This window comes from Eleutherodactylus coqui, chromosome 12 (genome assembly GCF_035609145.1).
Source record: "Eleutherodactylus coqui strain aEleCoq1 chromosome 12, aEleCoq1.hap1, whole genome shotgun sequence".
Lineage (NCBI taxonomy): Eukaryota > Metazoa > Chordata > Amphibia > Anura > Eleutherodactylidae > Eleutherodactylus > Eleutherodactylus coqui.
The window spans coordinates 115,930,600-115,951,303 of record NC_089848.1 but is presented as its reverse complement, the minus strand read 5'-3'; the positions used below and the strand labels follow the sequence as shown (position 1 = coordinate 115,951,303).

The following is a 20,704-nucleotide window of genomic DNA, read 5'->3' as shown; positions in this document are numbered from 1 at the left end:
CTGAAAGGCAGAGGTTAAGGAAACGGGCTTTCCGACAAGGTGATTGATACTTTGTTCAAAAGTCGGAAGTTAGGTACTTCAAAAATCTATCATAGAATATGGGAAATATTTTGTACCTAGTATAAGCCAGAAAGTCCTGATATAGATTGCCCAGATTTTATTAAAATCTTAGATTTTTTACAAGCAGGACTAGATAAAGGCCTCAGCCCCAGAACATTGCGGGTACAGACGGCAGCTCTCAGTGTCTTGTTTGATATTCGACTTATGGAAAATAGATGGATAAAAAGGTTCTTGAAAGGAGCAGATAGGTCAAAACCCTTTGTGAGGGGACTGTTACCCTCATGGGATCTTAATGTAGTCCTGGAACGTCTCTGTGATCCCCCATTTGAACCCATTAACCAAATTTCGGTTAGAAATCTATCCATGAAAGTCGCCCTTTTGATCTCTATCACATCGGCTAGGAGAATCGGCGAGTTACAAGCCTTATCAAGTAGAGAACCCTACTTAAGAGTCCTAGAGGATCGTGTAATATTTAAAAACACCCCAGACTTCTTACCAAAAGTCGTGTCTCCCTTTCATATAAATCAAGAAATAATATTGCCCTCCTTTTGTCAAAATTTTAGTAACACTAAAGATGAGCGACTACATAGTCTAGATGTCCGTAGAGCGGTAAAGACTTACCTACAAATTACTCAAACCTCTCGGAAATCAGAAAGATTTTTTTCTACAGTTCCAAGGTACCAAAAAGGGCAGATCAGCCTCAAAAGATACCATAGCTAGATGGATCAAATTAGCGATCCAGGAGACCTACAAGACCAGAGGTCTGGTGGCTCCGGAGGGGACGAGGGCCCACTCCACCAGGGCTCTCGCCACCTCCTGGGCTGAACGCAGGGGGGCCTTGATAGATCAGATTTGCAAAGCAGCAACTTGGTCTAATATAAATATATTTGCAAGACATTATAGATTGGATCTCCACTCAAATAGAGAACTGGCCTTTGGGCGAAAAGTGCTCCAGGCAGTGGTCCACCCCTAAAAAAAAAAGATCTGATAATTTGGTATACCTCCATGTGTGCTGTCAGGATGGACGTGATGGAAAAGGAATTATCGGTAAGAAATAATTCTTGTCTTTTTAGGCCTCATGTCCGCGGGAAAGGAGGGACCCGCTGCGGGATTCTGCATGCAGAATCTGCGGGGGGCCTGATTTTCCTCGTGGACTTAAGGGTGAATGCCCACGGGGGAAATTCCGCCCATGCCCACTGCCATAGGATTGCATTAGATAATGCAATCCTATGCAGACAAACGCAATTTGACCATGTGAAAACTCGCGCGGTAAACAAACCGCGGCATGTCCTATTTCTGTGCAAGCACCACACAGAAAAGTCACCGCTGACGTGCCAGCTCTGGCCTGCGCATGTGCGGTGTGCGCCAGCCGGCACATAGCAGAGCGGTGGAGACTCCGGAGGAAGTAAGCCGCAGGGGTATGGCTCGCATCCAGCTTCGAGAATTCTCACAACTGGATCCGACCCGGCCGTCTGCATGAGGCCTAAATCGCTCAGCACTACTAATAAGACAAGCGGCTTCTCCACATTTACCACAAGATGCCCCTTCTACTGGCTGCTGCCTTCTCAGTATTACCCAGCCCCTGGCCGGTATCCTCCGCACACAAGAGCATCAGTGAGCCGCCGCCATGCTTCACTGCAGGCGGGGGGTTCTTGTCGGCGTCTGCTTGCGGGTGGTTTCACATCTGCGTCGGAGCCTCCAGCAGGAAGTCCCATTGCAGGTCCGGCTGAAAATACTGGAAGAAAATGCGCTGCGTGCAAAAAGCCGGGCGGCTGGACGGACCCCACTATAGTCAATGAGATCCACCCAGCACTGTTCACTTCCATCCAGAGACGGAGCTGTTCGGCCACGGGGATTCCCTATTCTTCCTCCCCGAACAGAGCTGGAAAGCGGAATCCCCAGTGCAAGTGTGAAAGCGCCCACATTTTCCCTCCAAATGTATCGCTGATCCAGAGGACTGAAAAGTTTTGTTTTATCGCTCCACAGAACAGAATCCCAAAAGCATGCTGCTTTTTTGCGTGAATTCCAACGATGATGGGCTCCAGTGAGCTCTATGGTAGCTTTCGAATTGCAGTGCATTCGCAATTACATTGCAGATGGGCATGGATTTTAACATATGGAAGGGAGCAGGAATGCATAATCTCCTGCTTGCAATCTTTTTTCCGCGCAGTGAATCCGCTGTAAATCCGCGTACATCCGTGCGGAAAAAGAACCACATCCGCAAACAATCGCAATTTGTTTCCGTGTGGAATCGCAGGTCTTCTGTGGTGAAAATCCGCTTGCGGAATCCGACCTGATCGTGTGCAGGTGGCCTGAGGATTGGTGCGGCTTTGGTAGTCTAAGAAGTGGTGCGATAATCTTGGAGCACCGCAGACAGAAGGCGCTCTGTGGCAGTTCAGGTTTTGAGGAGGTTTTGTCCACAGGACAGAGGGGCGCTTGAATCGTGGGAGACTCTGAACTTTTCTCCTTGTTGGCTCTGAGTATACCCCACCCTGCGAGGCGCTTGGTGAACCCTGTACAGACTCTTCTAGCGTTATCTGCATGCTTCTGGGAACATTTACTAAACTTCATTCTGAACTTGGATCAAACTGATAATGATTTGCATTTTCAGACAGGAAAATCTGCTTCTATCTCATCCCCTCATCTGCTAAGAAAACAAATCTCGCCGTCTGGCCCCACGGTGTAACTGAACACCTTTTATAGTTTTATTTTTATATTAAACTTTGGAGCACTTTTCCATCTGATGATCGTATACTGGTTAGATAAGAAAACACTTAGGCTGAACCACCACCCCGCGCGGCTGCCAACATTCGTGTAACAGGCATACGCGCCATTGGCTGCTGAGGTTGGCGGGGCTTCATCCACAAGCAATGTCTGCTGTGTGAAGAAGCAGCGTCCCAGTATAAGCCTAGTCCTCTCCAGGAGATCCGGCTGGCCACAGAAGTGCCAGAGAGGCAACAGCAAGACAGCCCCAAGATGGAGACAATTCCTCTCTAGTTCTGGGTGCTGCTGGTGTCCTTTCCACTACCGCCACACGAGGCGCCACCTGCAGCCAATCAGGGTGTACCGGCTGTCCTGCTCCTCCAGGATGGTACATCCATACGTGTGCCGCAGCAAGAAGGTTTAGTGTCCGCACAAGAGTCTGGGGCAGATAGCACGGCACGGGGCGTTACACCAGGAGAGCTGGGCAGGGGGTTCTAGTCTGCATGTTTCTGCCCAGTCGGGCCTCCGCAAGCAGGTTCTACATCCAGCCGTGTGAGCCCGGCATTATCCAGACCGCTACCTGTAATCCGTAATTTACAAGAAGCCCGGGAACGCTCGCCTTCCTGCAGTTCCAGGAGCAGCTTGTTGAGCCCCTTCTGTAGGAGACGGCCCCACCTCAGCAAGATTACAAAGCCGCACAGAGCGCTACTTTTTTACACCCCATCCCTGCCTGTGAGGTCAAGAAATACCCCCCAAAAAAGCATGGGAGGAGAAGGGATACCCAGTTTAATTGCCCCATGTGCCCATCCCAACCAGCATCTTTGGACATACCACACAGTTTACATTATTACTTTTAGCTAAGTTTTGGGGAACACAAAAAAGGAGGGGGGGGGATTAATTTTAGGGAGTCAATATTTTTTCCACACAAGTGAACAATGGGGCCAGGAATTAATTCAGTTGTGCCCTGACATCCAATGGGTGTTCCCTCCATTACAGGCAGAGTCATGTGTCCAGTAAGCAGATTTTTTCAAAACTTTGCTAATTTTGGCGCTTTTAATAAATCTACACAAATTCTATCAGTCTATTTTTACTATCTAAATAAAGTACAATATGCAGCAAAAAATTGTCAAGATTACTCGGATATGCAAAACCTTAACGGAGTTATTCTATGTCAAAGAGACACATGTCAGATTTCCAAAATTTGACCTGGTCATTAAGGCTCAAACCGGCTTGGTCACTAAGGGGTTAATGACCCATTCTGGGGCTCTGTCATCAGTATTTTAGGCCCAGAAAGCCCTTTTAAAGGGAATGTATCAGTAACCTCCACTAGCATTTCCCTAACATAATTGCAGGGTGCTAATAGATTCTTATGGCAGATGAAGGCCCCAGGTCTGCTACTTTTGTACTCCTCTGGCAGGGTCTAATGGGATGCCTGTCTGTTCAACAGTGACAGTCATAATACACTGCAATGCAGCAGTTTTAAGTATAGGCAGTCAAGCATCACATGGGCAAATTAGTGTCACAGTGCATAGCCTTCTCACCTTCTCCTGGCAGTGTAGTTGGACGCCACATGCTGCGCACTAGACCTCTGCTTCTGTTCGCTCCCAGCCCTCTGCCTGTAGGACTTCTACACGTTCCCATCCACTTTCTTAATGCGCTAGTTCATGCTTCCTAATCCAGTTCCCCAGCAATCGCCAGCCATTCCCTGCTATATTAGGTTTCCTCTCCCCTCATGGAGGATGCCTAAGCAATTTGTTATATTCTGGTTCTGGCCCTTGCCTGACTCTGACTATTCTGACTTCTGTGCTCCCCAACCTCGGCTCTATATTTTGGACCTTGTTATTGCTTGCTGTCTGCCTTGACCTTCAGCTTTAGGACTGTCTGGATGAGTGGGACCCCACAGCATGAACTGTATCCCACTTGGAGGGGCTAAGGGTGAAAAACGGAGTTCCCCAGGTGCTGCATCCCAGATAGCTACCCAACTACAATCTGAAACCTACAGCTTGTCCAATAATCACGCCCTCACACAGTGCCAGTGCCAGTAATAGCTATGGCTCTCAGAAGTAACCATAAACATCTCGGTGGCCCATACCTGGTAACTTCTGGTCAGGAAGTGGTTAAGAAAACTCTTTTTATGGTTTCAAAGTAGTAAACTACTGATGTTTTCTTACATTGTGCAACAATTTGCACAATAAAAACACTTATCTCTAAACAAAATCTGTTTGTGCATCTCTATATTGTGAGAACAGCGTCTCTTCAGGCAGCGGCGCTGTATGACGGCTTGTTTTCTGAGTGATTAGGTTTTTTCCTTCCGTTCATGGCACCACTTTGGAATTTGCCCTCATTCTCGGTGCATATGCAACACTGACTTGGCACGGTGGCATTTACCATGTTCTGGGCCCAGAGGGATGACACACTGCCAAGGCCAGTGTAAATTGCAAGCCAGCTTCGGCACTCCTGTGGCTGGGAGTGCCAATAAAGGTGATGAGGGGGGTTGTAGTACTTATCACTCGTGACACCACCGTTCCCACACAACGATATTCTATGTGGCAGAGTAATAAACACAGAGACTGGTGTATAGTACTTGGCAACGGTTAGGGCCCGGTATAACTTTTACTTGATTAATAACTGGTACAAAAGGTAATGCAGGCACACTTCACGTAAAACAGTGACAGGCGATAGCTCAGAGGTAGGGAGGATACACAGGATGAATACGGTCCTACAGTCCACGTTATCTGTATGTCACCGGTCCTGGATTGGGAGCACTCCAGAGGAGGAAGGGGGGTAGGGGGTCGCTCCGCAAACTCTCTGGCAAACCATTACCAGGAAGGCTTAACCAATATACACCCCGCACAGCATATGCATGGGTGTCACAATCAAGTACCTCTGTGCAGTGATCCTAGTGTTGGATGGCCACACATTATGAACAGGTACCTGTTTTAGGAACTTTGGTATGACCCTCTCTCACTCTAGGGTCTCACTCCTTCGCATCCACTCTCCACTCGCTACGGGATGTCGCTCTTCTTCCTCCATCTTCACCTACATGGAAGATGAAGGTGCTCCCATGCAGCTGTTAGCACTCTGTCATGGGTAAGATGGAAGACTTCTTCCCACTCTCTAGCTCTCACATTTATACCCACACTTATACCACATGACACAATAGAATAGATACATTCAGCAGACAGAGCTGACAGGCAATGATTTTAGGGGAGTTAACTCTTCAGACGCTGCAGCTGTGTAACACACATACAGAAAATGACAAGACAGCTTTGCACAGCGCTTCCACATAAGACAGAATATGTATGACATTTATGGAGGGGACCAGGATGGTGTTCTGGACCACTACCCATGCTTATGGAGGCAGCCACTAGCTTTACAAGGCACATGTTCTCAGATGAACAGGATGGAAGAATGGAATTTGTAGTAAACTGTAAGTTAAAGACAAAAATCCTGTCCGAAAAACACGGCTGCAGCATTACAGGGACCAGTATGTGCTGCCATTTGTCTGTCTTTAGGCCTAGCTGCATAGCTCTGCAGCCACGGCACTGCTCATCGTCTGTTCTTGACACTCATCACTCTTCACCCATATGGGCTTTTCTTAAATCTGGCTCCTGGAGCAGTAAATCTGTCAAGTGGGCAGTCCCCTCTGCTCACTGTCAATGGGTGACATCAGGCTTCCTCCATACACTGACTTCGATTTTTGCTCGAGCAGGAACTAAGAGCTTGTATAGACAGAGTCAAGAAAAGACAGGCGGTGATAGTCAGCATGACTGTAACCGCGGAGTTATGCATCCAGTCCCACTGACATAGACATGTGACAGGTCCTCTTTAAGTATTCTTAAAGGGGTTGTCCCGCGAAAGCAAGTGGGGTTATACACTTCTGTATGGCCATATCAATGCACTTTGTAATGTACATCGTGCATTAAATATGAGCCATACAGAAGTTATTCACTTACCTGCTCCGTTGCTAGCGTCCTCGTCTCCATGGTGCCGTCTAATTTTCCGCGTCTAATCGCCCGATTAGACGCGCTTGCGCAGTCCGGTCTTCTTCTTTCCTCAATGGGGCCGCTCGTGCCAGAGAGCGGCTCCGTGTAGCTCCGCCCCATCGCGTGCCGATTCCAGCCAATCAGGAGGCTGGAATCTGCAATGGACCGCACAGAAGCCCTGCGGTCCACCGAGGGAGAAGATCCCGGCGGCCATCTTCACCGGGTAAGTAAGAAGTCACCGGAGCGTGGGGATTCAGGTAAGCGCTGTGCGTTTTTGTTTTTTTTTTAAAGTCCCTGCATCGGGTTTGTCTCGCGCCGAACGGGGGGGCTGTTGAAAAAAAAAAAAAACGTTTCGGCGCGGGACAACCCCTTTAATGATTTTTAGACAAGTCTGTGTTTTTGTTTTTTTTCGGGGGGGGGGGGGGGGGGGGGGCTTGTGACTGGTCCCCAAATATGGACTCATTTAAAAAAAAAATTTCTTTCAAAACCTGCTTAAGGTGCTATACCAACATAAAAAAATACACGCTCTCCTTTCCTGCTCTCCTAATTCCTCCAGTGTACTGATGACTCATTCACAAATGTTATGGCTCCTTTAAGAGAACGTGTTAGATTGAAGTGGTTCTGTTAATGGCTCGATAGAGTAGTTGCTCAGCTTTTCTGTCCTCTATTCTGACTGGGCAGAGAAGAGAGGAAGGCAGATTAGTCAGCAGCAGCAGCCTTGCCAGAGCCTCCTCAATATAGCATATAAACCCCACTATGAAGGGAAAGGGGTAGAGGAGGGGCTACTCTGTTCTGCCCTCCTCTTAACTCTGAGAGGAGGGCAGAACAGACTTGGGTATACTAAGACATCACAGACTGAACATGAGTCAACAATATGATGCAGCAGATAAAAAGGCAAACACAATTCTGGGATTTATTGAGAGAAGCATAGAGTCTAGATCATGTGAGGTAATTATCCCCCTCTACTCCTCCTTGGATCCCTCCATTATGGAGTCAGAAGTGGTTATGGCAGTGAAACAACTAGCCAAAAATAAAGCGCCAGACATTGATAACATACCGGAAGAGCTATTGCTGCCAGTAGCAGTATACAGCACTGTGCCAGGCAGTATGGGCATCCACACAATGGCCGCAGGACTGGAAAAGATCGGTCTGCATCCCTCTACCAAAGGCAACTCCCAGAATTGCCCCAACTACCGAACAATCACCGTCATTCCGCATGCAAGCAAGATCCTTCTCAAAATTATACAGGAGATCAGTAGCTGAAGCGGCGCCCCCTGATGTGCAGGCAGCATCGGCAAGGACGCCGCACCTGCCACTATATTGCAAACCTGCGATGGACCATGGAAAAAGCTGGAGAATATCAAAAGAATATCTGCATGTGCTTCATCGACTACCTCAAGGCCTTTGACTGCGTCCTTGACCAGCTATGGCACCCCCTACAAGTGCTGGGCATATTGGCACATGTAGTCAAGGTGATAAAATCACTTAATACCCACCAAGAGGCCGTTGTGAGAACACAGTATGGGGACACAGATTGGTTGGGATCGGCAAAGGCGTCCGAGAGGGCTGCATCCTTTCACCCTTCTTGTTTAACCTATATGCGGAAGTGATCATGGGGAAAATGGACCGAGACGAATTGGACATCAGGAGGGGGGGAAGGGAGGGGGAATAGGTGGCGGAAACATGGGCCTCAACCTAAACATAAAGAAGACTAAAATGGCCAAATTCAAATCAATGAGGCCATTGAAGGCGTGCGAGGCTTCATCTTCCGTGGTGCGAACATTGACCAGGCTGGAGAATCTCTGCCACAGATAAAACGTAGAATAGCATTGGGGCGAAGAGCGATGCTAAACATGGACAAAATCGGGAAAAGTAGGGATATCAGTATAGCAACAAAACGCAAGATAGTGCAAACCACCGTTTACCCCAGAGCATGTATGGATGTGAGAGCGGGACGGGGGGGAAGCTGATAGGGGGAGGATTGATGCGTTTGAGCTGCTGGCGAAAGCTGCTGTGTATGTCCTGGATGGCGAGAGTACCAAACAGAGAAGTCCTGAATCATATAAGACCTGATATTTCACTGGAGGGCAAGATGGCCAGGCTCAGACTCACGGATTTTGGCCATGCAATGCGAGCAGAATCGCTAGAAAAATCTATAATGCTTGGACAGATTAGTGGCAAAAGAAGACCCGGAGCCAAAGGACACGATGGGGGATACTGTCAGAGCGGATACTGGCATGGATATCACACAACTGAAAGAAGCAAAACCGAAAAACATGGAGGGAGCTCGCCTTTAGGGTTGCCGAGGGTCTTGGACTACTAAACGGCTAACAAATACAACTCTTCTTCATAAATTTTATGTATATATATATATATATATATATATATATATATATATATATATATATATATATATATATATAATATATCAGCAAGCTATTTATATGCCTATAAATGGCTGCACGAGTGAACTCTGTCGTCGTCGGCTCGTGCATGCGATAAATTGCTCAGTGTCAAAGTACCCTAATGATCTTTTTACAGCGGACCTCATCAGACCTCATCTGGAATACTGGGTCCAGTTCTGGGCACCCCACTTTAAAAAAGACAAACTGGAGCAAGTTCAGAGAAGAGTTACCAAGATGGTGAGCGGTCTGCAAATCATGTCCTATGAGGAACGGCTAAAGGATCTGGGAATGTTTAGCAGAAGAGAAGGCTGAGAGGAGACTTAATAGCGGTCTACAAATATCTGAAGGGCTGTCACGGGCTGATCCCTTTGCACTTATTCTCATCTGCACCAGGAAAGGCTAGAAGCAATGTGATGAAACTGAAAGGCAGGAGACACAGATTAGATATTAGACAATGAGGGAATCAATGAGTGGAACAGGTTGCCACGCTAGTGTGGACTTCTCAGTTAATGGAAGTGTTCAGAGGCTGGGCAGACATCTTTCTGGGATGATTTAGTGATCCTGCACTGGGCAGGGGGTTGGACCCGATGAACGCAGAGGTCCTGATGACCTTGGAGGTCCGTTACAACTCTACTATTCCAGGAATGCAGAGCAGCCTGTAATAAAAAGGCGCTCAGGAGCTGAAAGGACCTGCTCTCTTAGGTGATCTGGATTCCCATAAAGGGTTGGGCCTCCCATTACTATTCTAGTGCTCAGTCCTCCCTGCTGATTTTGATTTCCTGGTATAGAGAGCCGGTAATAATGCCACTGACACCAGGGCAATGTGACCACTGTAGCCAATAGTTGTCTCGGTTTAGCCAGTGATTAGGGCGGTGACATGTCCTTGTGTCGGGATATCACGGCGCTGCACCCAGAAGTGAAGAGCAGCAGAGAACCAGGCTGTGTTTTATGATCTTGTGACAGGCTGAGCTGGTTTTGAGAAAGACGACGGTCCCCAGATACGGAGTTCTATAAATGATGTATTGCTATTTGAACTGCATTACACCTGTGTCCTGGCAAGCTGGCATCTCCAATGTGCTGCACCAATTAGTGTGGGCTGAGGATTCGTGGTTCAGTGTCCCCTGTTGCTCACACAGGCAGATGACTATATCCGCACAGTCTACAATCTGACTTTTATTTTGCCGTCTTTCTTCACCTGTGTTCCATCTGGAAAATATTGAAAAGGCAAAATTCATCCAGATTTCAGAATTTCTGTGAGATACCTTCAAAGGCTTAACTCTATAAAAGCAGATTAATGCCTGGAAGCGCTTTCGGCTCCCATTAGCGGGACTCCTGCTGGTCTCCTTATTCAGTAAGAAGATGGAGAATGATCTTTGGGAAGTGAGTCATATTTTACTGATCTAAGAAAAACAGAACATTGTAAGGTTCAGGGGGTTGTCCTCAATGTGTACTGACATAGGAAATGAAAAATGCCACAATGCTTCCTGCGGAACCCAAGTTGAAGCCTGCGTGCTGGCCATGGGTATGGTGTATAGGCTGGATGTGATGTGACCCGGAACTGGCACTACTGAGGGATCGGAACACCCAAGGGAGACTGTCACCATATACATATATTGGACTGTATGATATGGCTCGTTCTACTGTCAGTCAGCCTCTCTGTGTTTAACCTCTTCTGCATAGAAGGGGTTGAGCCAGAAGATGCTAGAAGCTTCTGGAAGGGAAGGTAACATCCTGCACACTCTGCTCCCACACTGCAGCAGCGGTGAGTTTAGTGAGTTACCTTCTTAGCTCATGCAGCGTGCAGCATCCAAAGCTGCAGGATTGTTACTAGCCCTAACCATGGTATGTGGAGACCAGCAGGAAGTACACCCCAAGGCGTGGACCAAGTACTATTGTGAGGGGCACAGAAGACCCGCTGAGACCACCACAGTGATGGCACTCTGATTAAGCTGCTGGCATAGGTACAAACAAGTTTCTGCAAATTCCCTGTCTGTCCTGCACTGAACACCTCGGTCACCTGCACAGGTAGAGGAGATTGTGCTGTCTGTACCATCCGCTGCACAGAAGAGTAAGAGCTCCTGTCCATGGGCAATCTTGCATCGCGTTACTTGTAGCAATAATTGGGCCAAGAGTAACGCAGTGCAGGCTTTCCACGAGGGGAGAATTCTAGCGATTCCCTGCTCATGGGACTCATATCGCGGCATGCTGTGATTTGCCACGATTCTCCGGGGTGAGCCTATCTGTCAGATAAGCTCACTGCATAGAACTGTCAGTTCTCTCCCCTGCTCCCCCATGGTGGAATATCGCTAGCGATATTCCGCCTTGTCCGGGGATGGGGGGGGGGGGGGGGCGCTTAAGCAATCGTGGGTAAAATCCAGGTGGAGCAGTCACTGCCAGTGCATGGCTGCTAGAACTGCCCTGTCGTCTGTAGCTCGCACCGTGATATAGCGCCCCTCCGCTGTAGAGGAGTGGGGTGTAACTGCAGTTTCCATTTCCTAGCTTACTGTATAACATTAGATTTTTTTTTTTTTTATGCCTAAAGGTGCTTTTACAGGAAACAATTATCATAAAAAAAAAGTGTTGCTGGATTATTTATATTTGATTGCTAATTGTTCAGTGTAAACACGGCCAACAATTGAACGGCGAATGAGAATTCATTCACTTCTCATTTGTCCATTTCCTTCACTTGTTTTACACATCGTTGCGCGTCGACAACGATTGCTTCGGAGTGAACTCTGTCGCCGTTGGCTCATTCGCTCCTGCAGGTGATACACTGCTCAGTGTTAAAGGGGTTGTCCCGCGCCGAAACAGGTTTGTTTGTTTTTTTCCAACCCCCCCCCCCCGTTCGGCGCGAGACAATCTCGATGCAGGGGTTAATAAAGAACACCGGAGAGTGCTTACCTGAATCCCCGCGCTCCGGTGACTTCTTACTTACCTGCTGAAGATGGCCGCAGGGATCTTCACCCTCGGTGGACCGCAGGGCTTCTGTGCGGTCCATTGCCGATTCCAGCCTCCTGATTGGCTGGAATCGGCACGTGACGGGGCGGAGCTACAAGGAGCCGGCATCCTGCACGAGCGGCCCCATTCATAAAAGAAGAAGACCCGGACTGCGCAAGCGCGGCTAATTTGGCCATTAGACGGCGAAAATTAGTCGGCTCCATGGGAACGAGGACGCTAGCAACGGAGCAGGTAAGTATAAAACTTCTGTATGGCTCATAATTAATGCACAATGTACGTTACAAAGTGCATTATTATGGCCATACAGAAGTGTATAGACCCACTTGCTGCCGCGGGACAACCCCTTTAAAGTACCCGAATGATCTTTTTACCGCAGCAGATCCGCTGATCGATGCCAGTTGTCGTTGAATGAGGGTAGTTTGCACAGCCACCGATTTCCGTTCTTATTACCCGTTTGCTCAGGAAGATGTGCCGCCGGCAACCATTTCTATGCCATATAAAGGAGTATTCATCGATTAGTTTGCTCGCTTGTCAGCTGAACGCTGGGTTGTTTACGACCGTCTGACTGCGGCTGAGCAGAATCTGTGCGGAAACATCTGATGCGGATGCCACTTGTGTAGCCTGATGGCATGCAGATTTGCCCTGAAGAAAATCTGCCGTGTGAACATGGCCTGTGATGAGACGCGACAATCCAAGGAAGAAAAGGCGCGGATGGCGTGCGCCTGTCTGCGGGCGCTACGCGGGATAAGCGCTTCTGGTGCTTTATAGCCTTGTTGAGTGTCAAGTGCAGGAAGACTGATGGGAAGACAATGACAGAGAGATGAGAGCCTGGAACAATTAGCAGAAATCAATCAGATAACGAGGCGAGCGCAGTGCTTCCTCATCCACAATCAGTCCAGATTGCTGGAGGAACGCCGTGTTCTCTGACAGCCGCAGTATCGCTCACAGAATAAGTGTTTTATGATGCCTCCTGAGCCGCGCACAAGCCGGCGTAATGTAAAGCGCTGCAGATTAGCAAACTATTATTTGTCTCTCATCTTTCCTGTTTCTATAGCGCTAAAGATCTCTCCTGCCATTATAGACACGCGTTCCGTCCGCTACAATATCCTACTCAGGACCGATCCGTTGTCCGCTTCTTTATCCTCGGGGATTGAATGTTCCTATCAGGATGACCTAAAATGAAAGCAACCATGTAAAGAGATGTGACAAATTGTATTTTATAAAAGCCAGTAAGGTGTTTCCTCTCTGGATTGGAACCTTCATCGAATGATACAAATAACATGACTGGAGACTACAGTGTGGATTCCCACTAATGCGGGGAATATTGGATGGGGGTTTAATGCAGAATCCATGGATTCCATATCTTATCTGCAGCGAAATGCCTCGTGTGACTGTAGAGTCCAGCGTTCTTGTGCTCCTGCGGCGCCAACCGGCCAACGTCTAATACGTGACCTCCGCAACCAGCCAAGTGCTTTAACCAAGATGGTTGCACGGTCTGCATATGTTCACTGAGGACCGTGATTGCTTGCGGTGGTCATATGTGAGTAGTCAGCACGCCATCACCGGACTGCTGGGGGCAGCGGAATGTCTGTGCTGTTGCAGTGGGAATGTACAAAGTTGGTAATACTTTACTATGTAAAGTAATGACCACAAGAGGGCAGTGCACAGTTACATATAGATGTGTATATACAGTACAAGCTATACAGGTACATATACATGGATATGAATAGGGGTAACACTGATACATGTGCGGTTCTGCACACGGGCAGGAAATACAAGTCACCATTACACAGTACATGGGAACGCACTGGGGACCGCGGCATGGGATCTTTTTGTTTTGTGCATATCACATTACGTGTAACAGGCGTGTAGGACGGTCTTTACCTTCTCTGCCTGTCACAAACCCAGATTGTTCTTCGTTGATCAGATTTGGGTTGGCTTAATTGATCCTTCTGGAGGTGAGCTTCGCCTAAATGTTGATGTCAAGATTTAAGAGGGAGATGGGTCTGTAGTACTAATGTGATGAAGGCCTCCTGGGCTTGTGTGGATAGCGCATTCAACAAGAGGGCTAATTGCGGTATTTGTTATATAAGCTAGGAGAAGACCTACCGGCCCGGGCTTCTGTGCAGATTGAAGCTCTTTAAAGGGGTTGTCCCGCGCCGAAACTTTTTTTTTTTTTTTTTCAATAGGCCCCCCCCCCCCCCCCCCCCGTTCGGCGCGAGACAACCCCGATGCAGGGGTTAAAAAAAACTAAAACGGACAGTGCTTACCTGAATCCCCGCGCTCCGGTGACTTCTTACTTACCTTGCGAAGATGGCCGCCGGGATCTTCACCCTCGGTGGACCACGGGTCTTCTGTGCGGCCCATTGCCGATTCCACCCTCCTGATTGGCTGGAATCGGCACGTGACGGGGCGGAGCTACGAGGAGCCGCTCTCCGGCACGAGCGGCCCCATTCAGAAAAGAAGAAGACTGGACTGCGCAAGCGCGTCTAATCCGGCAATTAGACGCTGAAAATTAGACGGCACCATGGAGACGAGGACGCCAGCAACGGAACAGGTAAGTGAATAACTTCTGTATGGCTCATAATTAATGCACGATGTACATTACAAAGTGCATTAATATGGCCATACAGAAGTGTATAGACCCACTTGCTGCCGCGGGACAACCCCTTTAAGGAATGAGATTAATTCTTCCAGAGAAATTGGTGGAGTCAGTGCATCTGCTTTGTCATTGTTTAAGGCCGCCTGCACACGGGCGGCTCGGACCCCGCAGGCGAGATTCCCGCAGCGGAGTTCGACCCGGTGCCTGGCCAGTGACCCCAGCTTAACTGTCCAGCGTCTTCTCTACTGCTGCTTATGTGCCAGCCGGAGCACTGGCCGGCACACGTGCAATTGAGGGGACGCCGCACCCTCGCTATGGCGGTGACGTGGCTCCTGCGGTCATTCTGCAATCATGATTGCAGAATGGACGCTGGATGGACAGCTTCCATTGACTTCACTGGGAGCCAGCCATGCGTAGCCCGCGCAAAATCAGGCATGCTGCGATTTCTCCCCCGCGAACAGAAAATCGCAATCGATTTCAGCTCGTGCGCAGGAAATCACGTTTTCTCATACCATGCTAGGGGCTGGATTTGCTGCAGAATCTCGCTCTGAATTGCGCAATGCAAATCCGCCCGTGTGCAGGAGACCTAAAGCTCCATTTAGACGGGACGAGTGTTGGGCAAACGATGCCCGACATTCATCCTCGCAAATACTGGCTGCTCTACTGCTGCATGGGCGTTAGTATCGCTGGGTCACAGCGGGGTGGCTGCAGGAGATTCCACTCCTCGCTCTCCCCACCGCCCCTCTCTATTGACATAACATAGTGGCCATTCAGTATTGATGGCTGCTATTTACACTGAGCGGTCAGCTCATCGTCCAGTGCCATATGCTGCATAAGCGATGGGCGATGAGCCGACCACTCAGTGTAAATAGCAGTCGGTCAGTACTGAACGGCCGCTATGTTATGTCAATGGAGAGGGGCGGTGGGGAGAGCGAGGAGTGGAATCTCCTGCAGCCACCCTGCTGTGAGCCAGTGCTACAAGCTTCCGTTCAGCAGCACCGCAGCTAGTATGCGCAGGGATGAGGAGCGGACATCGTTTGCCCGACAACTAGTCCCATCTAAATGGGCCTTAAGGCGGGGAGTGTGACATAAGACGACCACCCTTTTTACCATGGGAATAGAATTGGTGCTTCTAGTACAGAAGGGATTTAGAAATTGTTTCGTTCGAGCCTCCGGTGCTTTTTTCTGCTTAGACAGTTGTAGGATGGAGATTTGGGACAGAATTCCCTCGATCTCTTTTTGTCTCCTTTTTTTTTTGTTTTGCACCAAACCTAAAGCTATGAATAGTCCTCTAATAAATGCTTTGTGCGTCTCCCACAGAAGGGTGTTTGTCTGGAGATTACGTATTCTCGCTAAAGAAAATAATTTTAGATTGGAAGATCTAGTCTTACTTGCTTCATGGCCGGACTTTGGGGTTTTATAACTGCAAGCTTAACTGGAGCAACCAGTGTCAGGCAGCTGCCGGCAAGGTAAATAGGATCATGGGGTGCATCAGAAGAGGTCTAGGGGCGCATGAGGAGAACATTGTTCTTCCTCTTTACAAGTCACCGGTCAGACCATTCATGGAATATTGTGGACAGTTTTGGGCCCCGGCACTCAAGAAGGACATATCAGAGCTTGAGCGGGTACAAAGGGGGCAAGTAAAGCAATAAACGGTAGGGAGACTAAAGAGCCAAGAGAGGTTATCACACTTTGCATTATTTAGTTTAGAAGAAAGACGGCTAATGGGCTTCTTATTAACCATATATAATATATTAGGGGTCAGTACAGAGATCTCTCCCATCATCTATTATACCCAGGACTGTAACAAGGGGGTGCTCTAATAACTATGTATAGATATATCAGGGGTCAGTACAGAGATCTCTCCCATCATCTATTATACCCAGGACTGTAACAAGGGGGTGCTCTAATAACTATGTATAATATATCAGGGGTCAGTACAGAGATCTCTCCCATCATCTATTATACCCGGGACTGTAACAAGGGGGCGCTCTAATAACTATGTATAGATATATCAGGGGTCAGTACAGAGATCTCTCCCATCATCTATTATACCCAGGACTGTAACAAGGAGGCGCTCTAATAACTATGTATAGATATATCAGGGGTCAGTACAGAGATCTCTCCCATCATCTATTATACCCAGGACTGTAACAAGGGGCCGCTCTAATAACTATGTATAGATATATCAGGGGTCAGTACAGAGATCTCTCCCATCATCTATTATACCCAGGACTGTAACAAGGAGGCGCTCTAATAACTATGTATAGATATACCAGGGCTCAGTACAGAGATCTCTCCCATCATCTATTATACCCAGGACTGTAACAAGGGGGCGCTCTAATAACTATGTATAGATATATCAGGGGTCAGTACAGAGATCTCTCCCATCATCTATTATACCCAGGACTGTAACAAGGGGGCCCTCTAATAACTATGTATAATATATCAGGGGTCAGTACAGAGATCTCTTCCATCATCTATTACACCCAGGACTGTAACAAGGGGGCGCTATAATAACTATGTATAGATATATCAGGGGTCAGTACAGAGATCTCTCCCATCATCTATTATACCCAGGAGTGAAGCAAGGGGGCGCTCTAATAACTATGCATAATATATCAGGGGTCAGTACAGAGATCTCTTCATCATCTATTATACCTCGCAGGCTGCTGATGCTTGTTACCGCGGGCTGCTGATGCTTGTTACCGCGGGCTGCTGATGCTTGTTACCGCGGGCTGCTGATGCTTGTTACCGCGGGCTGCTGATGCTTGTTACCGCGGGCTGCTGATGCTTGTTACCGCGGGCTGCTGATGCTTGTTACCGCGGGCTGCTGATGCTTGTTACCGCGGGCTGCTGATGCTTGTTACCGCGGGCTGCTGATGCTTGTTACCGCGGGCTGCTGATGCTTGTTACCGCGGGCTGCTGATGCTTGTTACCGCGGGCTGCTGATGCTTGTTACCGCGGGCTGCTGATGCTAGTTACCGCGGGCTGCTGATGCTAGTTACCGCGGGCTGCTGATGCTAGTTACCGCGGGCTGCTGATGCTAGTTACCGCGGGCTGCTGATGCTAGTTACCGCGGGCTGCTGATGCTAGTTACCGCGGGCTGCTGATGCTAGATACCGCGGGCTGCTGATGCTAGTTACCGCGGGCTGCTGATGCTAGTTACCGCGGGCTGCTGATGCTAGTTACCGCAGGCTGCTGCTGTTTGCTTCCGCAGGCTGCTGCTGTTTGCTTCCGCAGGCTGCTGCTGTTTGCTTCCGCAGGCTGCTGCTGTTTGCTTCCGCAGGCTGCTGCTGTTTGCTTCCGCAGGCAGTTGATGTTTGCTACCGCAGGCAGTTGATGTTTGCTACCGCAGGCAGTAGGTGTTTGCTACCGCAGGCAGTAGGTGTTTGCTACCGCAGACAGTAGGTGTTTGCTACCGCAGGCAGTAGGTGTTTGCTACCGCAGGCAGTAGGTGTTTGCTACCGCAGGCAGTAGGTGTTTGCTTCCGCAGGCAGTAGGTGTTTGCTTCCGCAGGCAGTTGGTGTTTGCTTCCGCAGGCAGTTGGTGTTTGCTTCCGCAGGCAGTTGGTGTTAGCTTCCGCAGGCAGTTGGTGTTTGCTACCGCAGGCAGTTGGTGTTTGCTACCGCAGGCAGTTGGTGTTTGCTACCGCAGGCAGTTGGTGTTTGCTACCGCAGGCAGTAGGTGTTTGCTACCGCAGGCAGTAGGTGTTTGCTACCGCAGGCAGTAGGTGTTTGCTACCGCAGGCAGTAGGTGTTTGCTACCGCAGGCAGTAGGTGTTTGCTACCGCAGGCAGTAGGTGTTTGCTACCGCAGGCAGTAGGTGTTTGCTACCGCAGGCAGTAGGTGTTTGCTACCGCAGGCAGTAGGTGTTTGCTACCGCAGGCAGTAGGTGTTTGCTACCGCAGGCAGTAGGTGTTTGCTACCGCAGGCAGTAGGTGTTTGCTACCGCAGGCAGTAGGTGTTTGCTACCGCAGGCAGTAGGTGTTTGCTACCGCAGGCAGTAGGTGTTTGCTACCGCAGGCAGTAGGTGTTTGCTACCGCAGGCAGTAGGTGTTTGCTACCGCAGGCAGTAGGTGTTTGCTACCGCAGGCAGTAGGTGTTTGCTACCGCACTCAGCTGGTGTTTGCTACCGCACTCAGCTGGTGTTTGCTTCTGCACGCAGTTGATGTTTGCTTCCGCAGGCAGTTGATGCTCGTTACCGCAGGCTGCTGATGCTCGTTACCGCAGGCGTTCTAGAGTTTGTAATTAAGTTGAGTATCAGCTTCTTGGCATTTGGAGCCTCCGTCGTAGGTTTCCATTCTGGCAGTATGAACAAGCCCTCAGTTGTAATGTTCTCCTATTTTCTCGCAGTATTATGGCGCTGTGGCTTCCACCTCCGCTGGCCTTGCAGTCAGTTTGTGGATGATAACTTGTACATCCCTGATAGAAACTGCAAGCCAACAGTCAAGAAGCGTTTACATAATAAGTTGTTTCTGGTTTTAGCAGATCTCACTTTCTTAAAGGGATCCTAAACCTTAAAAAGGGTTGGCAGAGTTCTATAAAAAATATCCAGCAGTCAGGCAATGGTTAAAGGGGTATTCCAGTTACTTCAGATTTTTTTCAAGTCTTCACCCATCTGCGAGATGGGTGAAAACTGATAGATCAGTGAGTGTCCAACTGCTGGGACCCTCACTGATCTCTGGAACAGGGGTCCCGTCTCCCCCATCCTCCTTCCTGCAGCCCCTGTAGTGAGAACAATGAATGGAGCCGGGGTCATGCCTCCTACTCATATGCCACAGTTCATTTATTCTAGTTTTTCATGGAGGATTAAATGTTACCCATGGCCAGCCCTAGCTACGTGTTACCCATACAGTCGCACAGGGAGCAGGTTACCAGCTTCTAAGGGTGGGCACCTGGCGAATGTGGGCGGGGGCAGTGCACCCCCTTTAGGTCTCCCAGTCAGATGATCTTCCTCTGTGTGACATTTGTGGAGCTAGCATGTTTGCCTGAAAGTAAGACAACTGTCTTATATTAATTGTTGCCCCAAAAGAGGCACAGTATCTTATTTTCGGGGAAGGGGGGTGTGTCTTATAATACTTGGCAGGTGGCGTTCAAGTCCCTTGCATTGGTCTCCATCGCTGCAGGCTTCCTCCTGCATGCAGACAGAGCAGTTCTTCCAGGTAGCAGGGCTTGAATACCCCGCCTCCAGCAAGCTAATGTTCTGATTGGTTAATCGAGCGCCATGTCAGCCAATGAGAGATGGCGCTCGATTAACCAATCACACCCATTCATTCTCCTCCTCACTTACAGGGGCATAGATCTTGATGCCACAATGTCACAATTAACAAAGATCTAGGCCTTGCATTACTCTTCTCTCATTGCACCAGGCGGCTCGCCACCGCATTACACATTCCTGCTCTCAGCTGGCGGGAGGGTACACCTCAACCTCATGCAGGTCACCTAGTTTTAAGCCCAAATGTCTGGTTGTATCCCCCGAAATCATGTTGTCTATCCTTAGACTGTCTAGCCCAGATTCTGTGTATTACCGCTCCAGGCAGACTCTGCTGATCGCATAACCGCAGCTCTCTGCACTGTGCGGCTCCTCTGCTGTCTATAGATGGATACCCACTGTTGTCTTGTGCTTAGCTGATGATGCAATTCAGTAGGCTTGTGAGGGGGAATGGGGCTTCGCTCTAGCGAATGAATCTGCGCTTGGGCGCGGGAATGTTTACACGGGTGAATAAACATCCTCATGCGCAAGTAATCGTTTGAGCAGATCTTCACCTCCGCCTTTGCACGGGTCTCTTCTATTGCTGCCACATAGAATACTTGACTAGTTTTTCATGTTCTCTGCTACAATTTATAATAGACGGGACTGGATGGACATCTGACAAATGTGTTATGTTACTATAAGCCAGACAACCAGGCTTTTCTTCTTCCACTGCAGATGAATAGCTGCCCTTTGTAAACGGGATGCAGATATGAACTGGGATTTAAGGAGATCCA

The 20,704-nt window shown here is 48.9% G+C and overlaps 1 protein-coding gene across 1 annotated transcript in view; it reads left to right on the top strand.

The window, feature by feature from the left end:
* Nucleotides 1–14,045: 14,045 nt before the first annotated feature.
* Nucleotides 14,046–20,704, top strand: part of LOC136586657 (cyclin-Y) — a 146,702-nt gene continuing 140,043 nt past the window's right edge. Inside the window, exon 1 of the mRNA XM_066584817.1 lies at nt 14,046–14,070. The gene's annotated coding sequence lies outside the window, so the exon portion shown is untranslated. The remainder of the gene's footprint in view (nt 14,071–20,704) is intronic.